Source organism: Pinus tabuliformis, chromosome 1_2 (assembly GCF_031772625.1).
Source record: "Pinus tabuliformis cultivar Carrire ecotype Pingquan chromosome 1_2, CPIR1, whole genome shotgun sequence".
Lineage (NCBI taxonomy): Eukaryota > Viridiplantae > Streptophyta > Pinopsida > Pinales > Pinaceae > Pinus > Pinus tabuliformis.
Genome location: NC_142298.1, coordinates 1,043,909,252 through 1,043,930,400, shown reverse-complemented (window position 1 = coordinate 1,043,930,400; position 21,149 = coordinate 1,043,909,252).

Below are 21,149 nucleotides of genomic sequence, written 5' to 3'. Positions count from 1 at the left end.
TTTTAATTCCAGTTCTGTTTTGTTTATTTCAGTTTTGTTCATTGGCTTTATTAGTTAGCTTAGATATTAAATTGCTCAAGTTGTTTGTGATTTCCTCTGAAATCCATAGTGATACTAACTGGCGAGGGGTCAGACTATGAATTGATGTGATTTGATTTTAAGTTTACTTTTCTGCAATTAGATGTCAGATTGCTCAAGTTGTTGATGATTACCTCTGAAAGCCATAGCGAGACTAGGTGGGGAGGGGTCAGACTATGAATTGATTTGATTTGATTTTAAGTTTACTTTTCTGCAATTAGATGTCAGATTGCTCAAGTTGTTGATGATTACCTCCGAAATCCATAGCGAGACTAACTGGCGAGGGGTTAGAATATGAATTGATGTAATTTGATTTTAGCTTTACTTTACTTGCAATTTTTGGATTTCTTTGAGTACAGTAGCTTAATTCATTTCTTTTGTATTTAGATAGCAACAGAGATAATGGTTTCATGATCAATAGTTCACTGTTTGTTTGATTAGAATAGTGGCATGTTTTCATTTTCTTTTAAGAATTTATTTCATCGTTAGTATGATCTAAGACCCTCTAAAGTTTGAAGTTTTGGAAATAATTATAAAGGACATAATTGCCTTGAAAATTTATATCCATACTTGTCTTTTAGAATTTCCATTTCACATTAGGAGATAAACAAAGATAAAAACCCCCAAAACAAAATAAAAAATAAAAAATGACAAAAAGTAAGAAATAGGTTATCTTGCACATATAGTGCGCCACACTTCAACAGTTTATGACTCCCGGATTGACAATTAATATAGCAATTTAGGACACTCTAAATTGACCAAACATTTTGGCACCGTTGCCGGGGAAGTGTAACTAGGTAGCCAATTTCTTAAAAAAAAAAATTATTCAAAGAAGGGAAAAATTGATAACTTCTCAAAGTATGCTCTCCTCTTGCACCTAGTGTGATCTAGAGGATCAGAAAAGAGAGTTATTGGTTCAATAATTTCTTGATTATGCTCTCTTCTTGCACCTAGTGTGATCTGGAAGATTAGAAGGAGAATTATTAGCCCGACTTGAAGAAAAAAAATTAAAAAAAATGACATGGATAGAGCAAGAGGTTCTAGGGGAAGGTTTATAGCTAGGGCCAAGAGTTCGATTTTTACAACTCCAGCTACTTCAAAGCATAGACAAGATACATCTCCGTCATCTCCAACTCACACTCCCAGCCATAGGATTCCTGGAATTCAAGGGGCAGCAACTGAATTAGGAGACTCTCCCACACTATCCATCAAATCTGACCTAGGGAAAGAACCTTTCTTCACTTCTACAGGGGAACATATTGTAATCAAAGAAGTAGAATCACCTGAAGAAGAAGAGGGAGAAATTCCTCCTCGTTCGCCATTAATAGAAGAACTAGAGGACTCTGAAAACTCTGAGGAAACTATCATGACAGAGGAAGTAGTAAACGGATTTGGAGGAGGAGGTAGAGGTAGAGGTAGAGGAGGAGGAAACAATGGAGGAGGTAGAGGTAACAATGGGGAAAATAGGGATGGAGATAACTCATTTGGATTTCCTATAGTTGATGAGGAAACTCATACAACAATGAAAAACATCTCACCATCTGTCCTCCCAAACTTTTATGGGTTGCGAAGTGAGGATCCTGAAACATTTCTATTTGAGTTTGAAGTCGTGTGCCGAACTTATGACTATATGGAAGACTCTCAAAAACTCAAATTGTATCCCTCAACATTGAAGGGAGTTGCTTTGAAATGGTTCATGGGATTATTCACTCAATCTATTAGGACTTGGAATGATATGAAACAAACATTTCTGGATAGATACCTAAACTATTGCATGCCCACCAACCATAAGGATGAGGTATTCAAAATGGTGCAAAAATAAGATGAAAACTTGGAGGATTTACTTGAAAGATTTCAATACAACTTAAAAAGAGCAAAAATGAGTAACTTAGATGAGGAGACCTTGAAATCCCTTCTATTAAAATCCATTAGAGATGAATGGATAGATATTTTAAACATGATGGGAAAGGGAGATATTTCTCAACTTCCACTTCGTGACATAGCAGAACTATGTCTCCATCTCTCGAGGGGAAAATCTAAAACGGGAAAAGGGCCTAAAGTTTCTTCTCTTATTAGAGCAAACAAATCTGCAACTGGATCAGTAAGTAGGGCAGAGATTGGCAATATGCTTGATGAGTTCAAAACTAATATTCTAGGGAGCCTTAGTGAACAACTACACACCTTTAAAATACAAAACAAGCAGAAAGCAGAAACTGAAGCTTTGGCCATCTTTTGTCCAAAATGTAGGAAGAAAAATGATCTAAGGGAATGCCCCTTGGATGCAAAAGTTGTAGAAACATGTATGATTTGCTCGGAAAGCCATGAGACCAAGGATTGTCCTTCAATTCCTGGGCTCAAAGCTGTCTTTCAAGAAGATCCAAATTCAGTAGAGTCTCTCTATTTTGTTTCAAGGAGACCTTGGCAGGGGCAACAAAATCAAGGGTTTAACAACCCTATGAACTTTCAACCCCCGCCAAATTGGAATTCTTGGCAACAACCTTGGTCCCAACCTCAAAATCCATATCAATCATGGGTACAAGGTATGAAAAATCCTTATGGGAGATTTGCTCAATTTTATCAATATCCTTCATCTTTCCAAAATCAACAAGCTCCACAACTTCTAATCAAAACCCACAACTTTCATTGCCATTTCCACAACAACAACCTTCTCAACAAAATCCAAATTCTCAACTCTTGCTTCCATTCCAACAAAAGACAAATCAACTACCAGCCCAGCCATTGCCAAATCCTAATAACAAAAATCCTCAGAATGCTTACATGGTAGAAGGACAATAATTTCCTACCTATACGATTGTTCCTCTTAATGACGTACAACTCAGGTCTGGTAGAGTTTTAGAAAAACCTTCTATAGATGCTCAAAAGTAAAGTACTTCTGAGGAATATTCTCTTAAAGTCAATAAAGGTTCTGAAGCATCTCTTCAAAACCCAAACACTCAAAAAGAAGAAGAAAAATAGTCAACACTCACAACTCCTATAGTTGAGCAACCTCCATCTTCATCCACCCCTCCTTTCCCTGAAAGATTACAAATTGAAAAGGGGTGGAAAAACAAATCTTGTTTCCTGACTATGATTTCCTAGATGAATTAAAGAATGTCTGTATCAAGATTCCCTTGCTACAAGCCATTAGAGAGATTCCTATTCTAGCAAAAACAATAAAGGAGTTGAGTCTCAAAAGACCAGGAAGGAAACCAAGAGATACAAGAAGAATCCACCTGGTAGGAAAAATTGCAGATATCATGATGGGAAAAATTACCATGCAGAAATATGTAGATCCAGGTAGTCCAATCGTCAAGACACATATAAACGGGATAGAAATTCCAAACACATTAATTGACTTAGGGGCTGCTATCAACATTATGAGTAGACAGACTATGGAACAACTTAAACTTCCTAATCTTGTTTTTACACCTACCTTACTGCAACTTGCAGATAGATCAATAATCAAACCAGATGGTGTATTAGAAGATATTTCAGTCTCCTTAGATTCTTGGGAATATCCAGTAGATTTCATGATTTTGACTCCCAAGAGTAATTTAGGAGGGCACCCACTCATCTTAGGAAGACCTTGGCTAGCCACAGCTGATGCTTTCATTAGTTGTAGATCTGGGGATATGTACATTTCTGATGGTAGTTCAACAAAGAAATTCAATTTGTATCCTCCAACAAAAGCAATTACAGAAGTAGGAGATAATGAATGGGTCGTTGATGAGGACACTATACAACCTGTCTTTACCATTTCTGAAATCAGTGAAGATAGTCAAATTCTGAAAACATTAGAAAACTTTGAAACATCTTCAGAATATGACCACACACAATTTCAGTTAGATTCCGACATTGATTATTTATCATCAAGACAAATGTCTCTTTACTATATGGAAGAGTTCGGTAGTTCCACCATTGAGATTTTTCAAGGTAAAACATTGAATATCAATAAAAAATTGGAAAAGTCACAACATGAAAAGCTAACCAAAATCTTGCAAAAACATTCTACTGCATTTGCATGGGAGTATACTGATATGAAAAGTATTGACCCTAAGACTTGCATTCATCACATCTACATCGAGGAAAGTGTAGACCAATCAGACAACCTCAGAGAAGGATGAATCCAAACCTTAGGGAGATAGTGAAAGAAGAGATCCAAAAACTACTCAATGTAAACTTCATTTATCCAATTTTAGATAGCCGATGGGTTTCTCCTTTGGTTATAGTACCTAAAAAGAATTGTAAATGGAGGGTATGCATTGATTACAGGGAATTGAAGGATCACTTTCCTTTGTCCTTTATCGATCAAGTATTAGATACATTAGCAGGCAAAAAGTACTTTTCATTTCTGGATGGTTTTAGTGGCTATAATCAAATTCAGGTAGCACCTAAAGATCAAGATAATACCACATTTACCTGTCCATGGGGAACTTTTGCTTATCGAGTGCTTCCTTTTGGATTATGTAATGCACCTGCAACATTCCAAATAGCAGTACTAGGAATCTTTTCTGATCTAATCCATGATTGTGTAGAGGTTTATATGGATGATTTTACAGTTTATGGTAATTCGTTTGAAGAGGCATTAGAGAATTTGGAAAAAGTCCTTATAAGATGTAAAGAAACAAACCTTTCATTAAGTCATGAAAAATGCTTTATGATGTTTACTGAAGGTATTGTTTTGGGACATCACATTTCAGGGGATGGGATTAAAGTTGATAGATCAAAAGTTGAAGTCATCTCCAAGTTGCCTATTCCAAATTGTCAAAAGGATGTTAGAAGTTTTCTGGGATTTACTGGGTACTATAGAAGATTTATAGAGAACTTCACTAAAATAGCATCTCCACTCTTCAAATTTCTTACAAAAGACTGTGAATTCAAATGGGATCCTGATTGTCAATCAGCATTTGAAACTTTGAAAACAAGAATATCTGAAGCACCTATTTTGAGAGGACCAAATTGGAAACTTCCTTTCCATATTTCTACAGATGCTTCAGATACAGCTCTGGGGGTTGTGTTGGGTCAAAAGGATTTAGTTCCTTATGCCATTTACTATACCAGTAAAAATTTGACTCCCACTGAGTTGAACTATACTGTAACTGAAAAAGAGTTCTTAGCTATTGTTAATGCAATCAATAAGTTTAGACATTATATAACAGGTTATGAAACTTTTATCCATACTGATCATTCTGTGATTAGATATCTAATGAACAAACTGTTACTAATGGCAGAGTTACAAGGTGGCTCTTACTTTTATAGGAATTCAATATCACTGTGTTGGATAGACCAAGAAAACAAAATACAGTAGCTGATTTCTTGTCTAGGATTCAGAATACTAAAGAAGATTCTCCTGTAGAGGACAAGTTTCCTGATGAATATTTATTTGCAGTAACTACTAAGACTCCTTGGTATGCAGATATAGCTAACTATTTGGTTACAGGGAAATTGCCTCCACATTTATTTCCTGGTGAAAGAAGAAATATTATTCAGGAGAGTTCAAAATATTCATGGATTTCTAACAAATTGTTTAAAACAGGGCCAGATCTTGTGATCAGAAGATGTGTTAGGGAAGATGAAATGCCTGATATCCTCAAAGCATGTCATGATGAACCATGCAGTGGACACTTTACTGACAAAATGACAGCCTATAAAATCCTCTCTTTAGGATATTATTGGCCATCCCTTTTCAAAGATGTAAAACAGTATGTCAAAAGGTGTGACAGCTGCCAAAGAGTAGGCAAACCTACCCTTTCAAATGAAATGCCATTGTAGCCATAGGTACTCATCAAACCCTTTGAAAAATGGGCTTTAGATTTTATCGGACCTATTAACCCACCATCTAAACAAAAAAAGTATATATTGGTATGCACTGATTATGTCACTAAATGGGTAGAAGCCAAAGCATTATTTTCTGCTACTGAAAATTCAGTTGTTAATTTTCTTTATGAGGATATTTTTACTCGCTTTGGTGTTCCAAGAGAAATTGTGACAGATCAGGGAAGTCAATTCACATCCAACTTGGTGGAGAAGCTGATGGAAGAATACAAAATAAATCATAGAAGAGATTGGGCAGAAAGGCTTCCTGAAGACTTATGGGCCTACAAAACTACATGGAGAAATACAACAGGACATTCTCCCTATGAACTAGTTTATGGGAAAGAATTCCTACTCCCCATTGAGTTCCAAGTCAAAACTTTCAAGATGGCAGTTCCGTTGGGGATGGTGTTAGCCTCATATTGCAATAGGTGTTCATCTTCCATGGTTGACATTTTTACATGCCAAATATTTCATACTTTGCAGGCTGCAGTGTTCCATATTTCCACAAGATGCCATGAAGTGTGCTAGTCCAAATGCCACTGTTGTATTCCAATTTTGATGAGTTGTTCCAGTTTTGAAGAGTTTTCATTTAAGGGAGGTCCAAACAGTCTAATCTTGGTCTCCCTAGGTTTCAATTTCCTGTTCTAGAATATAGAGAATGATATCTGTCCAAACAGTTTAATCTTGGCAGATTTGTAGATAGGTAGAGAATCAAAGGGACTCAACTGCTTAATCTGGGCCCTTGGCAGAAATAAGTGTAGATTTAGATAGGAAGACATTCAAAAGAAAAATTGTAAAACTAGGTCTGCAAGTCTAAGTGCACCCACCAAAAAGAAGAAAAAATGTTAGGAAAGTAGGCTTGGTAGGTAGCTGTGAGGTTGCAGAATGTGAATTTATGATCAATTTTGTGTTTCAAAGTGTAATATCTTTTCAGATCACAGTTATCAGGCAGTTTTCATCTGTAGGAGCTTGGGTTGGACATTACTAACTCCCCCTTCTTCTAATTCCCCAAATCACTTACTAACTCCCCTAAAAGAGGTCAAGATCTGCTTGATTCCTCTTAGTCTCATCATTTTCCATATCAGTTGCCTTGAAAGAGATCTGCTTTACTCAAGGATTTTTCATTTCTCCTCTATGAGTCACTGTTCCGCAAAATAGCCTAAGGTCTCTTACCTTAGCGCTTTCTTATCATCTCCATATTATCTCTTACTATCTAACTCCCTATCTGTTTCCCCTTTCCCTACTAAAACTATGTATATAACACTCCCCTATGTAAATATCTCCTCCCTGGAAATATAGCCATATTTCTTCTAGAGTCAGGGAAATAACAGTCCATCTAAGACTGTCATTAACCCATCCGTGTCCTAACCGGGGTTAGTATGACACCTGGTCACACTAACAACCATTCCCCTTTAGCCATAAACCTTGAAAAACCCTCTTTGTCACCCTTAACCCAAATTTTTGTGCATAAAACATTAACCCCGCTCGTTAATAACCCCATAACCCACTTTTCCTAAGTCTAAACCCCCCCGCCACACCGTATGAAGATTCACATATTCCTGCGCCCGTTCCCTTAACCCTCCGCCGTATCTTCTTTGCCGCCTGCCGTCAAATCTAGCCCGCCCGAGATCTACGGTGGGCGGGCCTTCCCATCTCCCAACGTGCCCGAAGGTTAGCGTCCGGGAGATGGGCGATATTGCCGTCGTACTCCCGCCACGCGTCGCCTTCCCGGGTGTGGCGGAGCCCCCTCCTCCGAAACCACCTTGGCTCCAAGGTGATGCGCCCAGAAACCACAAACCGCTCTCCCCTGGGTGACATAAGCCCCACGTCATACTGCCGCGTCATCTGCCTGCGTGACCTCCTGCCACTGTACCGCCGAGTCACCCTACCTCGTCACTGCCACCGTGTCCTGCCACATCATCAGACCTGCCGTACTGCCACATCACCTCCGTAAATGCTGACGTCATCCTGCCACGTCATCCGCCGTACATGGTCCCACCTGCTGACGTCATCATCAATTTTGGCACGAAGGGCGAAAATCGTGCTCTGGAGCCCCGGAATTAGCTTCTGAGGCAGTTTTTGATGCGCGATTTGCGCCATCGCTGGGTAAAATGGTCCAAAATGGAAAGCCCCTCATCGCGCAACACCCAGCAAGCCCGAAAGTCGTAGAATGACCCATTTTTCTTCGTGAAGCATTTAGAAAGGAGCAAAAGACAGTCCTGAAGGAGACTGAGGGCCGAACAGCGGCCATTAAATTTTGATTTAACGCACAGCACATCAGAGCAGTAGCCCAGTTTATTGTCAAAGAGTATCAGAGGAAGAAAATGACGCCAAGGAGTACCAGTCCAGGATTTTTAGGGGCTCGAAGTAACTAAACATTGATGAGCCCCCCAGCAAATTCAAATCAATAAGTGTAAGCCCATCCCTGCCTTCAAATCACAGCTAAAACATTTAAGGCGGCCGAACAACAATGGAAAAGACACCCATGCATAGTTATTGCAGAGGTAGCTGCACCAAGCCACCGAGGACAAACATATTTACTGCATTTTGATACGGCAGCCCTTAGCGCAGCTCGAGGATATTTTCATGCATTTATTTCTGATAGGATTAGGTCCAATTAATCATTCTTTAGGGCCTGTTTAGGTCAAGTTGTAATAAGAACATTTATAAAGAGTTTTTCCCTATTTATACGACCCTCTGTATTATTTCAAGGGTTGGTTGATTGACAATTTTTACTAGAGACTTGCACTGTATACTTGAGTTGTTTCTGTAATCAAAGATTGCTGAGAGTTCAGAGAATAGATGGTCTGATGGGTTGTTAATGGTTTCTAGAGACTGAATGATGGAATTCTTGTGCTACGATATGAACCAATAAGTGCATCTTACCTCTGTTTTCATTTGTCACCATCTAAATAGCAGAAAGAAAGATTAGTTTAGAATTTGTTTGACTACACTCTAGGCTCAATTTCTGTTGTTTCTTTATGTTTTCATCTGAATGAAATGGTAATGAATATGAATTCCTTCTAGCTCATATTTACCCCAATTCATCTGTGTTGACAGTTATCTAGGGATTCTTTACTGCCCCTAGGTAGAGTTCACTCACCTCCCTGTTAAGCTTAAAGAGAGATTCTTAACTGCCTCTCTTCCCTTAGCATTCTCTCCATCCTTTTTAACCTAAACATTTGCTTCATGTGCAACTATCTTGCTCTATTTTCCTCTCTTGTGACCAAGAAAACACACCAGCAGTCTGATTACTCGACTCCATGCCCAATGGTTGGAAATTAACCAGACTATGTTTTGCCTCTCTATTTGAAGACATCAATCTTCCCACCAAAATCAAAACGAAAATCCTTTGAACCTAAATACCTAGCCTAAAACCATTTTCTAAACAATGCTGAATCAGAAAGAGAAATCCCTCTCTGACTGCAGGTGGGCTAGAACCTGCAGTCCAAAGTTGGTCTGTGGTTACCTCGGCCGTATCCTTTTCCGGAGCTTAAGGACAACCTGAGTGATAACATAATGGCGACTCCGCTGGGGATTTTCCTCAAATAATTTCACAAAGAAGGTAAGAAAGCTCCGCTGAGACCATAAATCAATCTTTCCAATTGTTGTTTATTTCTTAAAACTACAGATGAAGCCTGAATGTCAGCCAGGAAGCCTTTGAAACTGTTCTCGTTTTACGTTTACAGGAGTAAATAAATGCTACTTCAGTCAATCTTCATGCTAGTTTAAAGTTACAAATAGCTATCCCAAATTTTGATAAGTTCTTTGCTATTTCTGAAAAACATTCCCCAGAAAAATACCAAAACAAATTCGGAAGCTGGCTCCAAAGAGGAAAACTCGGTATACAAGGTCAAATCCCGATCTGGATCCCCCAGCTGTTTTTGAAAACCCGAACTTAATCCCAAAAATCCTTAGGAAGCAAGAAAGACAGGAAAATTTTGCTGATTTGAGTCCTGAAACAGCTTACCCTAGCTCTGTTCCAACTCCTGTCAAGGTTTTATTCCGGTCTACCCCTGCTTCCCCTTGTTCATCATCCACATCTCATAGCACTCCTTACACACCTCCATTCACTGCAAATACCAGAACTACTACTACTGCTATTTCTATTACCCTCGCTATCCCTGTTATCCCTGTAATCCCTATCGTTGTTCCTGTTATCCCTGCCAATATGGCTAATAGATATGCACCCCTGCAACTGCTTGCTAATCCTGGGGCTTTACCTCAAGATTACCAATCGAAAATCACATATTTTGATTCCACCGGTCCTTTCACAGCCATTCAGCATACCAAAAAGATGCAAGATTATTTTGAAAACTACGAAATAGATGATGATAGCATCAGAATGAGAATTTTTGTTCAGAGTCTAACAGGTGATGTAAGAACTTGGTTCAGATCACTTACTGCAAATTCCATTACCACCCCTGATGAGCTTTACCAATCCTTTACCAACAGATGGGAAAAAAAGAAAGATCCCTTGCACATACTAGCTGAATATGATACAATTAAAAGAGTTCCTCAAGAGACTGTTTTGGAGTACTGTGCAAGATTCAATAATGTCTATAATGCAATACCACAGAACTTAAGGTCTCCACCTGACCTTGCCTTGTACAAATTCCCTAATGGTTTCGACTCAGATATGGCATACCAGTTAAAAGAAAGAGCTCCACAAACCCTTGCAAACGCACAAATGTTGTCGTGACCGTTGAGGCCAACTTAATTGCCAAGAGAAACAGAGCTAGAATGGAAAGAAGAACCACCTTTAAGGAAGAACCCTCAGCCTTCGACCAGAAGCTTGATGCTATCATCAATGGCCTGCAAAGACTGGGAGAGAGAGTAGAAAATGTTGAAAGAAAAGCATCATGGGAGGGACAGCAGTCCAATACCATGAGGAACCCAAGTTTCAGAAAAAAACAGAACACAAATGCTGCTAGGTCTAGCCAAGACCATGACATAAGACCCCCTTCTCAAGATAACTATGTTGAAGGATCCACTTCTAGTCAACCCATAGAAGACACTCACATGAATCTGATGGATCTAAAGGGTGAGCATCAAGCTTTTCTGTCCCAAGAAGACCAAAATGAACATGATTGTAATCAGTTTCAGACTAAATCTGGTGAATCTTTTGATTTTAAACAAGGTTATGATACTGCTGTATATGAAGTACAAAAACAATATAAGCTGAGAACTAGGACCATTGACATTTCTGAACCTAGCAAAACAAAGGAAGGCAAACATCCCAACAAGATTAAAAACAAAGCTGTTGTAACAGAACCAACTGATATACCTATCCCAAACCCGCATCAAGTGACGGTAGAAGACATAACAAACACGCAACCTTCTGAAGAGCAGCCTCTGCCACATTCTTCCTCAAAAGAAAAATCGAACAGTGTTCCAAAAAGCCCTCCTGAAACTGTACAACCGCAAGCAAAAACTTCCCATAACGCTGAAAAACAAGAGCAAAACGCTGATAATTCAAATGAAAAAGAAAAAACCGCCATTATCAACACTAAGAATCAATTGGAAAAGCCATTTAATTTAGAGGCAGAAATAGGAAAACTCAAGATATCCATTCCCCTCTCAGAACTGGCCAAACATGATGTATATAGGCAACAAATTCAAAGGTCACTTCAAATTCCAGAAAACAAAGATGATGTAAATGTTTTGGATGATTCCCCTGAATTGTTATTTGGCCCAGAAGTTAATGGAAAATCAACACATGGACTTGTCCCACCATTTTATGTCAGTTTGCATATACATGACCAAATTCTGCACAATGCTATGTTTGACTTAGGGGCCTCACACAACCTGATGCCCAAAGCAGTTATGGAAAAACTGAACCTTGACATTACAAGACCTTAAAAAGATTTATATTCATTTGACTCAAGTCAAGTGAAGTGTTTGGGCCTCATGAAAGACTTGTGTGTCTCCTTAGTCCAATATCCCAACAAGACCATCCTCATGGATGTGGTGGTGGCTGACATCCCACCAAGGTACGGTATGCTCCTATCAAGATCATGGGGAGAAAAGCTCCAAGGATCCCTTCAATTAGACCTCTCCTATGCCACTATCTCAGTCTTTGGGCAACCAAAGAGACTGTACAGAGAAACGCTAATGAAATATGTGGTGAGTAGTGAGAGCAAGCCTGAAAATTTTCACATCTATTCGATCCATTCCGATATGGATTCCTTTATTTTGTTTAATGATGATACAAATTATCCAACGGAGGATGAGCCTTGGGCTCTAGAATAACAAGCACACATCAATGAAGAATCGGTTACACGCACTCATGAGACTGTCACAACAGTTAATTCAACCAACATGCTAGAAAAACTTCCCCAAACAAAAATTTCAAATCTGCCCAATCCTAACTTAGCTGAAACTCTTAGCACTATCCACAAGCAAGAAATCACATGGTATTTAGAATTTGATGGCTCTGTCAACAAGTTAGGAGCAGGGGCAGGTGTTTGGATTCATAATACACATAACAATCATGCAGAAGGACATGCCTACAGACTGAACTTTAAATGCACCAACAACATGGCAGAGTATGAGGCTCTGCTTTTAGGCCTTAAACTCCTCAAAGCTCTAGGAGCTGAAAAAGTGTCTATCCTAAGTGAATCTGATTTAATCATATAACAGATGAAAGGTAATTTTGTTACCAATGACAATAGAATGAGGGCCTATAGGACTGCTGCCACTAATGTACTCAACACATTCACTGAATCAAAGCTTGACAAGATTTCAAGAAATCATAATATTCATGTGCATAGCCTAGCCACTTTTGCTAGTACCTGCAAGCTTCCATTTGGACCAGATCATCACTTCACCGCTGAGATAAAACATAGGCCCGTTGTCCCTAATAACGTTAGAGATTGGCAAGTGTTTGAGAATGATGCCCAAATTAATAATTTCCTCACCCTTGAGCATGAGTTTTCAGGTATCAACATTGACATGGAGGTTGTGACAAATTCAGAACAACAAACAAATGAAAATCAGCAAACTGTAACAGCTGCAACAGCCAAACAAATCCTAAACCCAACTGTTTTTGACAATGCAAACATAGAACAGCTGAAACAAATGCACTTGGAAGAAATAGACAAAACAGAGGCCGAGATCATTGACTTAAAAGATAACTTTTTGCCTGCTGGCCTAACCCCACTAGAAGACATGTTTGATGCTAATGATGTTCCCAAAAAACTGAAAATGCAGCCATTGAATTCTGATATAGAAGAGCACAACATTGGGACAGCAAAAAATCCAAAAATGATCAAACTGTCCAAAAATTTGCCACCCGATCAAAAACCCAAGTACATTGATTTGTTCAAAGAATTCCAAGATGTATTCACTTGGAGTTATGAGGATTTGAAATCCTATGACACCTCGGTGATCCAACACACAATTCCCTTGAAGCCCAATCAGAAACCCTTCAAGTAGAAACTTAGAAGAATTAACCCTATGCTTCTTCCCCCGATTGAGAAGGAAGTAAAGAGGATGTTTGAAGCAGGCATAATAGCACCCATCAGATTTTCTGAATGGGTGTCCAATCTTGTTCCTACGAGAAAAAAGACAGGTGAAATCAGACTTTGCGTAGATCTCAGGAATTTAAACCAAGTTTCATTAAAAGACCACTACCCCTTGCCCAAAATGGACCACATCCTACAAAGGGTAGTGGAGTCATCTAGAATCTCCTTGCTAGATGGCTTTTCAAGTTTCAACCAAATACTTGTTCACCCAGACGACCAAGACAAAACAGCCTTTACCACACCGTGGGGAACATTTAAGTATGTAAAGATGCCATTCGGTCTTAAAAACGCTGGTGCTACCTTTCAACGAGCAACGGATATTGCGTTTGCTAAAGAAATACATGATTTCCTAGCTGTTTACCTGGATGACTTAACCCCATTTTCCAAATCTGATGAAGAGCACCTCAAGCATCTTAGGCAAATTTTCATGACATGTAGGAAATATGGCATTTCCTTGTATCCCAAGAAGTCCCTATTTGGCCTTGAAGAAGGAAAATTACTTGGCCAAATCATATCAAAGGATGGGATCAGAATTGATCCTGAAAGAATCCAAGCTATCCTCCAAATCCCATATCCAAGAAACATAAAAGAGCTACAAGCATTCCTAGGGAAAATCAATTTTTTGAGGAGGTTTATCCAAAATCTAGCTGAACTGATAAGACTGTTAAGCAATATGCTAAAGAAGGATGCCAAGGTAAAATGGTTTCTTGAAACCAAGCAAGCATTTGAGAGCATAAAATCTGCCCTGACCTAAACCCCTGTCCTCACCAGCCCACAGTTTGACAAAGATTTTATCATATTTTCGTTTGCATCTGATCACACAATAGTTGTTGTCCTTCTGCAAAAGGATGAGCAGGGAGCTGAAAAACCAATTGCTTTATTCAGTCGAGCCTTAAGAGACGCCCCTTTGAAGTACCCAATCATGGAAAAGCAGGCCTATGCACTTGTGAAGGCCATCAAGGATTTTAGAGTGTACATACTATATTCACACGTGATTGCCTATGTCCCACACGCTGCTGTAAAAGACATATTGACCCAAGAGGGATTAGAAGGCAAAAGAGGCAAGTGGATAGCAAACATCCTTGAGTATGACATAGAAATAAAGCCAACCAAGCTGATAAAGGGACAAGGTTTAGCTAAAATGATGTCCGAAACAAACTTTCAAGCCTTAGACATTAACCAATTGGACAATGAAGAGGAGCTGGCGACTCCACAGATCAGTGAAATATTTCTGCAATGCCCCTGGTACACTGATATCTGCTTTGTATTGATAAACCTGTTTGCTCCCGCAGGATTGTCCAAGACCAAGAAAAGATTTTAAAAATGAAGGCTTTGAAATTTTGTGTTATAGATGGTGCATTATTTTGGATAAATCATGAAGGTATATTGCTGAATTGTTTAACCATGAATGAAACTAACAATGTCATGAAAGAATTCCATGCAGGTGATTGTGGAGGACATCTATATTGGAAGTACACGACTGATAAAATTTTAAGGGCTGGTTTCTATTGGCCCACTCTTTTTGCAGATGTAAAATAGTTTTCCATGTCATGTCACAAGTGCCAAATCTTTGAGGGTAAGAGAAATTTGTTACCCCTGCCCCTGAAACCTATCTCAGCAGAAAAGCCTTTTCAAAAATGGGGTCTTGATTTCATTGGGGAAATCCATCCCTCTTCCTCAGGCTAGCACAAATGGATCCTAACAGCCACCGATTATTTCACTAAGTGGGTTGAAGCCATTCCCTGTAGGCAAGCCAATGACACCATCATTATCCAATTCCTTGAGTGCAATATCCTTTCTAGATTTGGCTGCCTCGAGAAAATCATCGCTGACAATGTTGCTGCCTTTAAGTCCAAAAAGATGATCAGTTTCTGCCATAAGTTTCATATTACCCTGGGCCACTCTACAGCCTATTACCCTCAAGGTAATGGATTGGCCGAATCATCTAACAAAAGCCTCATCAACATCATAAAGAAAGTGCTGGAAGAAAACAAGAAGAACTGGCACAAAAAGCTGGTAAATGCCCTATGGGCAGACAGACTTTCAAGCAAAAGATCCATTGGGATGAGCCCTTATGAGCTAGTATATGGCATGGAGGCCAGATTTCCTTCATCCCTAGGCATTCCTACTATCAAACTATTGCAGGAGATTTAGGCTGAACCAAATGACATTCAAAGAAGAATTATTCAGACCATTCATCTTCAACAAACCAGAGAACAAGTTTATGACAAAGCTCAAATTTTGCAAGAAAAGCTCAAAAAGATGTTTGATAAGAGAGCTAAGGCTGAGGATTTCAGTATTGGTGACAAATTTCTAAGGTGGGACTCAAGAAGAGAAGACAAGGGCAAACATGCCAAGTTTGATTTTTTATGGAAAGGGCCATTTGTTGTTTCTGCTGTTCAGGGAAATAACACTTATTTTCTCAAATGTATAGAGGGCAATATTGCTGAAGAAGGCCCTGTTAATGGCCGTATGCTGAAACATTACCATGACCCCTTTTAAGGGACACAATGCAGCCTTGTATATATCTTTGTACAGTCTTATTTGTATATATCAGCACTCTATTTTTATTTTTATTTTGTATAAGCAGGCCAATTGTTGAAGAAGCACCAGTAAATTTTGTGAAGACACAGCGGATGCAAGTAGTCTAGTTTCAAAAGCTCTGTCTCTGCCGTATTTTCAGAAAAACATCAAGAGGAGCATGGTCACATCATAGCAATTCATGGTAAAAAGAAGCTATTGCAGCTTGAAATCTTTAGTCAAGAAAATGTCAATAAGAGCGAAGAAATTGTTCAGTAACTATTTTAGGACCAGAGCTACAGGAAGTACATCAGTTTGATCCATGTTCTGAGACTGTTTCAAAGGACATATTCCAGCAGCATTATACATAATTATCAAGCACGCAGAAGAAAGCAGGCAATGCTATACAGTTCACAGTAACTCAGTTGTTGAGAAAGTTGTTCAGATTTCAAAGTTTTTGCATTTTTAGCAGCCAGATCAAAGAAGTTTTCCAGTCTACAGCAACCATAGAAAATCAAGGCAGTCTGACCTGCTGTTCTTGGCTTTTCACGAGGAAAAGCCATTCCCAAGTGGAGCCACTGTTAGCCTCTTGTTGCAACAGGTGTTCATCTTTCATGATTGACATTTTTACATGCCAAATATGTCATACTTTGCAGGCTGCAGTGTTCCATATTTCCACAAGATGCTATGAAGTGTGCTAGTTCAAATGCCACTGCTGTATTCCAATTTTGATGAGTTGTTCTAGTTTTGAAGAGTTTTCATTTAAGGGAGGTCCAAACAGTCTAATCTTGGTCTCCCTAGGTTTCAATTTCCTGTTCTAGAATATAGAGAATGATATCTGTCCAAACAGTTTAATCTTGGCAGATTTGTAGATAGGTAGAGAATCAAAGGGACTCAACTGCTTAATCTGGGCCCTTGGCAGAAATAAGTGTAGATTTAGATAGGAATACATTCAAAAGAAAAATTGTAAAACTGGGTCTGCAAGTCTAAGTGCACCCATCAAAAAGAAGAAAAAATGTTAGGAAAGTAGGCTGGGTAGGTAGCTGTGAGGTTGCAGAATGTGAATTTATGATCAATTTTGTGTTTCAAAGTGTAATATCTTTTCAGATCACAGTTATCAGGCAGTTTTCATCTGTAGGAGCTCGGGCTGGACATTACTAACTCCCCCTTCTTCTAATTCCCTAAATCACTTACTAACTCCCCTAAAAGAGGTCAAGATCTGCTTGATTCCTCTTAGTCTCATCATTTTCCATATCAGTTGCCTTGATAGAGATCTGCTTTACTCAAGGATTTTTCATTTCTCCTCTATGAGTCATTGTTCCCCAAAATAGCCTAAGGTCTCTTACCTTAGCGCTTTCTTATCATCTCCATATTAACTCCTAACTCTACTATCTAACTCCCTATCTGTTTCCCCTTTCCCTACTAAAACTATGTATATAACACTCCCCTATGTAAATATCTCCTCCCTGGAAATATAGCCATATTTCTTCTAGAGTCAAGGAAATAACAGTCCATCTGGGACTGTCATTAACCCATCCATGTCCTAACCGGGGTTAGTATGACACCTGGTCACACTAACAACCGTTCCCCTTTAGCCATAAACCTTGAGAAACCCTCTTTGCCGCCCTTAACCCAAAGCTTTGTGCATAAAACATTAACCCCGCTCGTTAATAACCCCATAACCCACTTTTCCTAAGTCTAAACCCCCCCCGCCGCACCGTATGAAGATTCACATATTCCCGCGCCCCTTCCCTTAACCCTCCGCCATATCGTCCTTGCCGCCTGCCGTCAGATCTGGCCCGCCCGAGATCTACGGTGGGCGGGCCTTCCCATCTCCCAACGTGCCCGAAGGTTAGCGTCCGGGAGATGGGCGGTATTGCCGTCGTACTCCCGCCACGCGTCGCCTTCCCGGGTGTGGCGGAGCCCCCTCCTCCGAAACCACCTTCGCTCCAAGGCGGTGCGCCCAGAAACCACAAACCGCTCTCCCCAGGGTGACGTAAGCCCCACGTCATACTGCCGCGTCATCTGCCTGCGTGGCCTCCTGCCACTATACCGCCGAGTCACCCTACCACGTCACTGCCACCGTGTCCTGCCACATCATCAAACCTGCCGTACTACCACGTCACCTCCGTACATGCTAATATCATCATGCTGACGTCATCCTGCCACATCATCTGTCGTACATGGTCCCACCTGCTAACGTCATGCTAACGTCATCATCAATTTTGGCGCGAAGGGCGAAAATCGTGCTTTGGAGCCCCAGAATCAGTTTCTGAGGCAGTTTTTGATGCGCGATTTGCGCCATCACTGGGTAAAATGGTCCAAAATGGAAAGCCCCTCATCGCGCAGCACCCAGCAAGCCCGAAAGGCGCAGAATGACCCGTTTTTCTTCGCGAAGCATTCAGAAAGGAGCAAAAGACAGTCCTGAAGGAGACCGAGGGCCAAACAACGGCCATTAAATTTTGATTTAACACACAACACATCAGAGCAGCAGCCCAGTTTATTGTCAAAGAGTATCAGAGGAAGAAAACGACACCAAGGAGTACCAGTCCAGGATTTTTAGGGGCTCGAAGCAGCTAAACATTGATGAGCCCCCCAACAAAGTCAAATCAATAAGTGTAAGCCCATCCCTGCCTTCAAATCATAGCTAGAACATTTAAGGCAGCCGAACAACAATGGAACAGACACCCATGCATAGTTATTGCAGAGGCAGCTGCACCAAGCCACCGAGGATAAACACATTTACTGTATTTTGATACGGCAGCCCTCAGCGCAGCCCGAGGATATTTTCATGCATTTATTTCTGATAGGATTATGTCAAATTAATCATTCTTTAGGACCTGTTTAGGTCAATCTGTAATAAGAACAGTTATAGAGATTTTTTCCCTATTTATACCACCCTCTGTATTGTTTCAAGGGTTGGTTGATTGACAATTTTCACTAGAGACTCGCACTGTATACTTGAGTTTGTTTCTGTAATCAAAGATTGCTGAAAGTTCGGAGAATAGACTGTCTGATGGGTTGTTAATGGTTTCTGGAGACTGAATGATGGAATTCTTGTGCTGCGATATGAACCGATAAGTGCATCTTACCTCTGTTTTCATTTGTCACCATCTAAATAGCAGAAAGAAAGATTAGTTTAGAATTTGTTTGACTACACTCTAGGCTCAATTTCTGTTGTTTCTTTATGTTTTCATCTGAATGAAATGGTAATGAATATAAATTCCTTCTGGCTCATATTTACCCCAATTCATCTGTGTTGATAGTTATCTAGGGATTCTTTACTGCCCCTAGGTAGAGTTCACTCACCTCCCTGTTAAGCTGAAAGAGAGATTCTTAACTGCTTGTCTTCCCTTAGCATTCTGTCCATCCTTTTTAACCTAAACATTTGCTTCATGCACAACTATCTTGCTCTATTTTCCTCTCTTGTGACCAAGAAAACGCACCAGCAGTCTGATTACTCAACTCCATGCCCAATGGTTTGAAATTAACCAGACTATGTTTTTCCTCTCTATTTGAAGACATCAATCTTCCCACGAAAATCAAAACGAAAATCCTTTGAACCTAAATACCTAGCCTAAAACCATTTTCTAAACAATGTTGAATCAGAAAGAGAGAGCCCTCTCTGACTGTAGGTGGGCTAGAACCTGCAGTCCAAAGTTGGTCTGTGGTTACCTCGGCCGTATCCTTTTCCGAAGCTTAAGGACAACCTGAGTGATAACAGATGGATCTATAAAAAGCCCAAAAGCACAGAATGGAGCAATTGAATGAGCTAGATGAGATCAAACAAGAGGCAATTCTAAGAACTGATCTTGTTCAATATCAAAGAGCTAAGTGGCATGACAAATATATCAAAGAGAAAAAGTTTCAAGAAGGAGATTGGGCATTGCTATTTGATTCCAAGTTTAAAGATTTTAAAGGAAAATTTCAGACTCATTGGCTTGGGCCATATGAGATTGACAAAATCTTTAGCAATGGAGCGGTAAGAATCAAAACCATTGATGAATATCAAACTCCTCTTGTTGTGAATGGCCACAGATTAAAGATATATCATAAGCCACTCTCAAAAGAGGAATTTGTCAAAATATTTCAAGATAGTTCTGCAATAAGGCTGGTGAAGAAGAATCCTTCTTCTCCACCAGCCTAGCCTTTGTTCCTTTCTGTTTCTAAAAAAAATAATAATAATAATAATAATAATAATGTATAAGCCTGAAAACCAATCACTGATTGGCAGTCTTATACAGAAAATACAGGGCGAAAATCAGGAACTCCTGACGCCCTATATTTTCCAAAAAAAAATTCTCTCTCTCATTTCACAGTTTTGTGACACTCCACTTCATTTCACTCCACTTCATTTCATTCCACTCCACTTCATTTCATTCCACTCCATTTCATCCATTTCATTCCATTCCGCCAATAAAAGTTTTTTTCATGACCATTTTCATTCAGTCAGTTATCATCTATCCATCTCCATTCAGTCAAATGATTGCTGTGTCAGTTTCTGCAGCTGAACCCAGTTTCTGCAGCCAGAAGCAGTTTCCACAGCTATCACTCTGTTTTTCAAAAAAATTGACAGTCAGATGTTAGTTACATAATCATGAAATCAAATGCAGGTATGACCGAGGACATATTATGAAGACATGAGGCACTTAAAAGCATCAACAAGGAGCAGCTGATCAAAGATTAATGGACAAAAAGTGGCAAGAATTCCAAGGTATGAGTAGAAATTTATTTCAAATAGCATTCAAAGCACATTTTTACATAGTTATAAAACCATAGCTCCATTATATGCAATGATTGGTGTTGGTAGCTCCATAACCGTTCCACGATCTCTATATGATTCCCCCCACAATCCTTGCATTTATTTTCAAACGGCCTCATAATCAAGCCTCCGGTTTTAACTCGTGTTCGACTGTACTTTGATACTCCACCTGTAATTATGGGATGTGGTTGATTTGATCACGGCTTCTCTCCGTCGCACAAATTCTGCGGCCATTTCATAAGCGTGTTTACGTCCACTCCGCAGCCATTCAGTTTAAAATTTTGTCGGGTTCACTTTACTCCCCTACTATTTTATTGAAGCCACGGTTGCATTTCCACCTTGTTCATATCAGTCTCCGCTCCATTCCGTGAATTCACTCCCGATACCTGTTCTCCGTTTTCCATTTACTGTCACTTGAAGCCACAGTTGCATTTCCACCTTGTTCA